Below are 9,584 nucleotides of genomic sequence, written 5' to 3' on the forward strand. Positions count from 1 at the left end.
GAGTGTTGTTGGATAAGATTAGCATTTAATCCAATTAACATTTAAATTGGTGCACTTTGAGTAAAGCAGAGTGGTCTATGTGTGGGTGAGCCTCATCCAATCAGTTGAAGGCCTGAAGAACAAAAGGCTGACTTCCGCCCAAACAAGAGTGATCGTCACCAGCAGAAGGCCTTTGGACATGAACTACAACATTACCTCTTTTTTTTTTTTTAATTTATTTGACAGAGAGAAATCACAACTAGGCAGAGAGGCAGGCAGAGAGAGAAGAGGAAGCAGGCTCCCTGCAGAGCAGAGAGCCCGATGCGGGGCTCGATCCCAGGACCCTGGGATCATGACCCGAGCCGAAGGCAGAGGCTTTAACCCACTGAGCCACCCAGGCGCCCCACAACATTACCTCTTCCCTGAGTCTCTAGCCCGTCGGCCCATCCTGCAGATTTGGGACTCAGCAGCCTCCATAATCATGTGAGCCAATTCCTTAACAGTCTCTCTCTGTCACCATATACAAGTCTAGTTCATTTTTCAGGAGAAACCTAACTAACACATCCATATTCTTGGTCGCTAGATTGTGCCCTTTCTTATTTAAACTGGATGTCATCTGGGTGGTCTATGCCTCTTAGGGAGCTAGTTAAACTTTGCTCAGCCCCAATTTCCATGCTCATGTGAGGCTCTAAAGCTCTCCCTGGGACCTCTCTTCATCTAGAACTTTCTTCCAAATGCTTCTTTCTCCCTAAGTACTGTCTTGCAATTCATACCTAAGCCCAACCCCTCACTGGTTTCCATTTTAAAAAATAATTTGTCTCAAGCATTTCATGAGTTTACTGACTTTACTAAAGTTTTGAGAGGATTAAAAAAAACAGATTTCTGTATTAGTCAGCTCTTGCCACAACATGCTGTGGAACAGACAATCCCAAAACACAGTGGCATGCAACAGTAAGAATTGATTCCCTGGGGCGCCTGGGTGGCTCAGTGGGTTAAAGCCTCTGCCTTCGGCTCAGGTCAGGATCCCAGGGTCCTGGGATTGAGCCCCGCATCGGGCTCTTTGCTCAGCGGGGAGCCTGCTTCTTCCTCTGTCTCTGCCTGCCTCTCTGCCTACTTGTGATCTTTGTCTGTCAAATAAATAAATAAAATCTTAAAAAAAAAAAAGAATTGATTCCCTGATCACATATCAGTGGATTGGCTGGGATTTGGCTGATTTAGTGTAGACTTGGGTGGGCATGGCATACATTATGGATTGGGTCCACGTCTGTTCAATGTGTTCCTCATTGCCCCCAGTCTTACAAATGTCTGAGACATGTTCTTAGTGTGGTGAATAGGAGGAATGCAACAGAGCAAAATCCTTGCCCAAGAGCATTTTAAGCCTCCATTCATGTCATATCTGCTAACATCTCACCAACTAAATCAAGTTAAATGGGCAAATCTAAAGTCAGGGAGTAGGACAAATACTCAGTCCCCCCAACCCATGAGGCCATAGCAAGGGATTTGGGTACATAATAGTAGAGGGGAGAGGAGAACTGGGATCAGTTATTCACACTCCATGGAGGGGTCTCCTGCCATCCTCCAGCCCCACACCACCTCCCTCTCTTTTCTTCTCCCTTCACATCTCTGCAGGGATCCAGGAAAAGCCTTCTTTTCATCTCTGCAGGATGGTTTCCCCTTCATTCATACCAGAAGCATTGTTTTCCTCTCCAAAGCTCAGGACATCTCCCCAATGAGAATGGACCTCTCCTACACTTTTCCTGGAAGCTTGCTAAGAAACTAAATTTGCCTAAAATGTACACTTAGCATAGACAGAGCCCCTCAATCTGTGGCTATGATCCCGCTGAGCCATCACCTACGAAACTCTACAAAGAAAAATAAGCCATCACCTTTCCACCCTCCAAACCCTTTCTGTGGCAAGCTCTTAAGTCAGGGATATGAATATGAAATTTCCAGGCTCCCAAGCCATTCAAAATAAAGAGTCAAGTTCCCCAGGGGAATTGTCTCCATCTGTTCCTGAATGAACCCCTGTCCAGAAAAACAACACAAACTGTTTTCATGGGAGTCTCAGGGGCAACGCTTTAATGGAGCAGCACTGAACAACAGAACATCCATCTGCCAGTCCTAAAGCATAACCCCAGGCAAACTGGGAACATCAAGCAGAAAAGCAGAAAATTCACCCTGTGCTCCAGCACCTGTCCCAGGTTCAGTCCCCTGTCAGTGCACACTGCAGCACACCCCACAAGGAGGGTCGGTGTGTGGAAGTTCAGGAGTGGAAGCAGGAGGCAGTGCCACCCCAACCCTCCAGGGGCTGCTCTGAGGCTGACTCATTTTGCAACTAGTTAGTGAACACACCCACGCACCCACTCTCCCCCCCAACCCCCACCCCCAGCCCCATCCCCCGGGGTCTAAAGCCTGGCAGTGCCTTTCCATTTTGCTCCAGAAAAATCACTGAGTTGTGTTACTAGGCTTACTTTTGGAAGAGTGTGGGGAGTGAAGTGACATAATCTTTCTATGGACAATATTTTCAGAAGATGTAGAAAAGTCAAGTGTGCAGACACAGGCTGTGATGGTAAGAGGCAGCAGACCTGTAGGAGGTCTCAGATTTGGGGGTCTAGGAGCCAGTCTGCAGGCAGCTGTGGGGTTATGGTGAAGAACTTATTCTAGGACAGACTTGTTTCCCCATTGGAAATTGGTTGGGATTCATATTATCATCAAAGGTTCCTGGAAACCACTTCCTCTAGGAAGTTCATATAGTAACTGTGCTTGCACATGCTTAAATATTGAAAGCACCAGCATCAAAACTGGCAGAGTAGTGGCAGCTGAGAGCCGAGCACCTGATCCGGGTGGGGTGGGAAGAAGGTGAGATATGGTTTAGCAGCCCCTACAAAGCAGGAATTGGAAGCAGGCTAGCCTTGCATAATGGCAAAACCAGCTTCAGTTCTTGTTTGGATTCGACACCTGGTACTGCTACACCAACTCAGCTCTTGAGGGTGCTGACAACAATACTGCTGGGGAGGGAGAGAGAACCACAGGACTCAAACTGTCAAAATAATCTCAGAATAATCGGACTGTGAATGTTGAGAAATCTAGAATATGTTAACCAATTTGTTTTGCTTGTCTTTCTTTATGTTCATCCAAGAGGAATAGATGATAAAACCTTCATGTAATTAAGTCTGAAAGAGCTCTTTCAATGAGTTAAAGATAAGTTCCAAATGATAAGACAGCAGGATGTCACAGTTTTCATTGCAACGTTTTTTCCTCCTCAGTGAGACAGCAGTAAAAGTCCACTTTCAGACCAGGTGGGGCTGAAGACAGTATTTTGTACTGGGTTTTACCAGATCCCACATCTAATGCCTCACTTCAATCACAGTGCCCAAAAGTGGGCCAGACACAGGAAGAATCATGAGCCACGCTGGGTTCATAGTCCACATCTTCTCCCTAACTTTATGGTACTTTCCCTTCCCCTTCCTTCTTAAATGAAAAACCTCGTCCCTCAGATATCAAGTGCCACTGGATTCCTCATCTGGGTCAACTCTCAGGAAAAGCTTTGTTCCTTTCTTCTCCCTGGGGGACAGATGACACAGAAGGCTCAAAAGAACATGCCTTCCCCATAGCGTACTTGCATTTCTACAGTGGGAAAGGAAAGAGTCTCTAAGAATGGGATTCAGGCATTGGCAGTGGGAAGGGAAGGTTGGGAGGAGTGAGGGAATGAATTCTTACACACCACTCCTTGAAATCTAGCCAAGTAAGTGAGCCAATGAAGACACATGGGCAGCGTGGGCAATGGGATGGGAATGGATGTGAATTTACAAAAAGAACCTTCCTTCTTACCCTGAGGTTCCAAGTAAATGTTGTAGGTGTTTGGGAAAACGTTAAATAATCTGCATGCTGGGGCGATAGGTAGATCGGAAGCAAATCTGGAAACTACCCACCAACAGTAGACTGGATAAACAGATTGTGATATATTCATAAAATGAAATATGGTGCCGCAAACAGGACGGGCGAGCCAAAGAACGTACGAGAGACTCATGAACTGTGCAGAGAGCACATTGAGCCAAAGGATCCGCATGCAAAAGCATAAAGAGTGCTTGATTCTGTTTATATAAAAAGCAAAAACTAGAGAGACCTAACAATGTTATTTTAAGTTGAAATTTTGGTTTCCCTTGGTGGGGAAATCAGGCAGGGCCTGGGAGTGGGCATAAGAAGGACATACAGGGTGCGGTGAATAGTCTGTTTCTTGACCTGGATAGATGTGTTCATTTTACAAAAATTCATGGAGCTGTACACTTCGGGTGTATGTGCCTTCTGCATGTGTGCATGTTTACAGGTTTAAGTTTTAAAATTTATAATAAGATTTTTAAAGGGGAAGATTCCTTTGGTTGCTGAGACCAGAGAGAAACCCAAACAGGCTGGCTATAGGATCTGGAGAAAGGAGACGACCTTGACTCATTGGCTTCCACTTTCATCAGCCTGCCTGAAACTAAAGCATCACCCCAAACACATTATACATTGTATGTCACCGTAACTTAAAGGAAACAAGCTTTGTGGGGGGGAAAAGCCTCCCCTTCATAGACCTGTACCCCTGAAAAAAATAACACATTATAAGTTAATTAAAAAAAAAAAAACTCCGTTGATAGCCCTGGGAAAACACATTTCATATGTGTCAGTCAAGACTTTGGGGGCGCCTGGGTGGCTCAGTGGGTTGGAGCCTCTGTCCTCGGCTCGGGTCATGGTCCCGGGGTCTGGGGATCAGGCCCCATGTAGGGCTCTCTGCTTGACAGGGAGCCTGCTTCCTCCTCTCTCTCTCTGCCTGCTTCTGCCTGCTTGTGGTCTCTGTCTGTCAAATTAATTAATTAATTAATTAATTATTTTTAAAAAAAGACTTTGAAAGGCATCAGCTTCCTTCCCCCCACCCCCACCACCCCGATTGTATTGAGTTGTAACTGACATATAACATTGAATTAGTTTCAGGTGTTCAACATGGCAATCTGATGCCTGTATATATTGCAAAACAAATACTACAATAAGTTCAGTTAATATCCATCACCAAAAAACACGGTTACAAAGTTTTTTCTTAAGATGAGAACTTTAAGAGCTACTGTTTTTATTAGCTTCCTTTTTAAAAGAAGACTTGGAATCATATGCCTGCACACATGTGCACACACATAATACACTCAAAACCTCTGATAGCCTTAATTTGCAACCTAGGCTAAATCATAGCTCTGCTATAATCATTCTATTTGTCCATTTTGTGGCCCCCAATACCCTTCCAGCCAGTTTTTACCCTTGTTGCCTCCACACTCTAAGAGCCAAATTTAACAGCAGGAGATGATTTATTCAATCAACATGAACTGCCCCCAGCTATGATGCAGGCCTCTACTAAGTGTTTGATGTAATTTGACAGCACACGTATGAGGCTGGAAATGTGACCATTTTACAGATGGAGAAACTGAGAGCTCATTGGGCTCATCCAAGCATAGACTGGGTGGCAAGCGGTGGAGCTGTGATTCCCGCCTAGAGTTCCAGTCCTTGTTGGAAGTGATAACCATGATTTCTGGTTATCTAATACTGCATAATGAGCCGCCACAAAGCAGCAGCTAGAACAGGAACAGTCACTTGTTTTGCTCAGAGTCTGGAGTTAACCTGCTCAACCAGGCAGTCCTCTCTCTGGGTCTCCCATGAGTTTGCAGACCCCTGGTGACCACCTAGGGGGACTCGAACCCCCTCTCAGGCCCTTGACTGCCTAGGGGGACTCGAACCCCCAGTGACCGCCTAGGGGGACTCGAACTCCCTGGCAGGTCCTTGACCACCTAGGGGGACTCAAACACCCTGGCAGCCCTTGACTGCCTAGGGGGACTCAAACGCCCTGATGATCCACCGGTGGAGGGATGGGGCATCCCCGCATCCACTCCAGCCCTGGGGAGCAATACTGCGCCCAGTTTCTCCCCAGTGGGCCAAACCCCTGGAGCTCCACAACCAGACAGACAGACAGACCGACAGGATCTCGAAGGATGGGGTCTCAAGATCTTACCTCTGGAGACTTTTCCCAGAAACTCTGATGCTGGCTCAGTTCTCATCGTTTAATCCCAGACGAGCCCCCAATGTTAGGTCCATTATTAAATGCAATGAGACTGAGACAAAGTGAAATTTACTTAAAGCTTTATTTTATACCAAGTATTAGAAGTCAGACTGATTGGCCAGGGGAATGAGACTGAAACAAAGTTAAAGTTATGCAAAGCTCTATTCTATGCCAAGCATTAGAAGTCAGACTGACTGGCCAGGGCTGTCTCCAAAGAGAGCAACCACCCGCAGATCCAGCAGAAGAGCTCAGCACCTGTCAAGCCACAGAATGTTGAGATAGCTTGTAATAGTGTTTTTTGTGGCTATAAGTAAATGGTGCACTGCCATGGTCAAAACAATGTTGGACCCATTTCAGAAAGAATATTTAGGAGATGTGAGAAAGTGTTATGACTAATTGTATATGATGGCACTCCTCAAGATGAAGAAAACATGAATAGAAGATAAATTAATATGTCGGCCAAGCTGGTCAGTGACATTATAGAAAGTTTTCCAAGGTCTTGCACCCATGAACACATAGGATGGATTTGTCCAGAGATTCCCATCAAAGCCACTGCCTGAGTCCTGCTCAAAACTGGCTGCTTAACCCAGCTCACTGATGCCCCCTAATCATGATGCCTGAGCCTCACCAGGTGCGGGATGGATAGGTACATGCAAGTGCATTTTGGGTTCTGTGTGCTGAGCATGAAATAGGGACAGCATCTTTGGATGATCCTTGTAATGAAGAACTAGTAAAATTCATCAGTTTCTAGTCCATTGTCTTGAGCTCTGACCTGGCTATTTCTTTAAATAAAAGAAAAAAAAGAAAAAAATTTTATTTTATCATTATTAAATGAACTTCCCTTAGAAAAATGATCACCTCTGCATTACTGATTCACCTACACCACCCACCCTGATTTCCTTCCCCAGAGACACGGGAAGAAACTCAATGGAAAGCAGCTGGAATTGGAGTTAAAGAACTCTGGAAAGAAAAGTGGGAGACCACCTAATCCAGCTCATCTGATTGCCTGAGAAAGGCAAGACTGGAGCCCAGAGAGGGCAAGTTTCCTCCTGGTGGTCACATGAAGAGGCTGGGAACCAGCCTGAAATAGAGCTTAGGTTCCCCCTTCAGAAGATTCCCTGGAAGACAGGTAACGCCCCTGGAATTACAACAACCATGACCTTGCATCCTTCAGCTCTCTGGATTTCAGTTTATTCCATTCTATAATTCTCTTTTTTAAAAGATTTTATTTGAGAGAAAGAGAGAGCAAGCATGTGTGAGCATGGGGAAGAGCAGAGGGGGAGGAACAAAGGTGGAGGGAGAGGGAGGAGGGGGAAAGAATCTCAAGCAGTATCCCTAAGGATGCAGGGCTCAGTCTCAGGACCCTGAGGTCACGACCTGAGTGGAAACCAAGAGTCAGAGGCTTAACCAACTGAGCCACCCAGGTGCCCCTGTTTTTTTAACAATTCTCTGGAAGGAGGTCAAGAACACAAAACCTCTCTCAGCATGGCATTTGGAATCAAACAGCCCTGTTTTCACATCCTGGCCTCATCCTGATCTTGTACCCTATACGTGCCTCTCAGTTTCTCTTTCCCTGTTTGACCCAGTAGACAGCATGAGTTCATAGCATTGCCACATGCAATTCAAAGGCACTTGAGGGTTCTTTTTTCCCCAAAAATGATTTGCTACATGGCAGTTATATTTACTAGAAAGATGCTTTCCTGAAGATGTCGTGTAAATCTCAACTCACAAAAGGCAAGACCCACACAAATGATGGTGGGTTTTCCCTGAACCAGCTCAAGCAGTCCCCTGCCATGGTCAGTATCTTAAACACAGCTCACAAACCATTCTATCTTGACAGCTTTCAAATTTTGCAATTCCCATCCAACTTTAATTTTTTGTGTATTTTTTTTATTTAAAATCAATTAGCTGGGACACCTGGGTGGCTCAGTGGGTTAAGCCTCTGCCTTCGCCTCAGGTCATGATCTCAGGGTCCTGGAATTGAGCCCCACATCAGGCTCTCTGCTCAGCAGGGAGCCTGCTTCCCCCCTCTCTCTGCCTGCCTCTCTGCCTACTTCTGATCTCTCTCTCTCTCTGTCAAAGAAATAAATAAAATCTTTATAAAAAAATAAAATCAATTAGCCAAATTATACTACATCATTAGTTTCTGATATAACATTCAATGATTGATTAGTTGCATATAACACCCAATGCTCATTATATCACGTGCCCTCTTTAATGCCCATCACCTAGTTACTCCATCCCTCCACCCACCTTGTTTTCTGTAACCCTCAGTTTGTTTCCCAGAGTCAAGGGTCTCATATGGTTTGTCTCCCTCCCCGATTTCTTCCCATTCAGTTTTTCCTCCCTTCCCCTATGATCCTCTGCACTATTCTTTATGTTCCACATATGAGCAAAACCATATCATTGTCTTCCTCTGATTAGTCATTTCACTTAACATAATCCCCTCTAGTTCCATCCATGTTGGTGTAAATGGTAGATATTCATCCATTCTGATGGCTGAGTAATGTTCCATTGCATACATGAGCCGCATCTTCTTTATACATTCATCTGTTGAAGGACATCTCAGCTCCTTCCACAGTTTAATTTATTGATACTCTGTTTTATATTTGTATCATAAAGTGAGACTTTGTTATTATTTTATATTAGATAATTTCAGAATCATATCACTCAAGCTCACATGAAAAAAGTAAGTTAGGGATCCCTGGGTGGCTCAGTCAGTTAAGTGGCCAACTCTTGATTTTGGCTCAGGTCATGATCTCACGTTTATGGGATTGAGCCCCACATCAGGCTCCCCACTCAGTAGGGAGCCTGCTTGAGAATGCGCTCTTTCTCTCTCCCGCTGCCCTTCACCCTGCTCATGTTTGTGCAGTCTTTCTCTTACCCTCTAAAATAAATAAATAAATCTTTTTAAAAAAAAACAACAACTAAATTATATGTAATAACATTTCAGAAGACATTAAATGAATCATCATGAAGAAAAACCCAGAATTTGGTTGGCCTACCTTGCACTCAATTTATGGTTTAGCACATTTTTTTATTTTTAGTCACATGTGTTGGAAGTGTAAGGAAAGCACCACCCTGACTCTGAGTCCTAGACCCTGTCAAGTCTTCACCATCTGAGTAGAAATGGGAATAATTTCAGGACCTCTCCAAATGGAGGTGATAAGTAATTAAGGTGATAACACATTGAGCACTTAATGCAGTGCCTGGCACGAATACAAATGTGCCCAAGACGTCACCTCACCCTTATCACTGAGCTGACCTCCCCTTTCCCAGTTAACTTTCAAATGTCGACTGTTTTTTTTTTTTTTTTTGAGAATGATAAATATCCAAGGCAAATGGGGATCCACTGGGGTTCTCTCTCCTATGGTGGGCTTGAAGAGAAACAGACCTACTGGAAAAGAGAGAATGGCATCACACATCTGGCTAGCCATAGAACCAGGAATCCTCTGAGCCTCCAATGGCTTCCCACTGCCCCACATCCCCAGCCTTCCCACTGTACACAATTTCCTGGCCACATACT

Source organism: Meles meles, chromosome 16, assembly GCF_922984935.1.
Source record: "Meles meles chromosome 16, mMelMel3.1 paternal haplotype, whole genome shotgun sequence".
NCBI lineage: Eukaryota > Metazoa > Chordata > Mammalia > Carnivora > Mustelidae > Meles > Meles meles.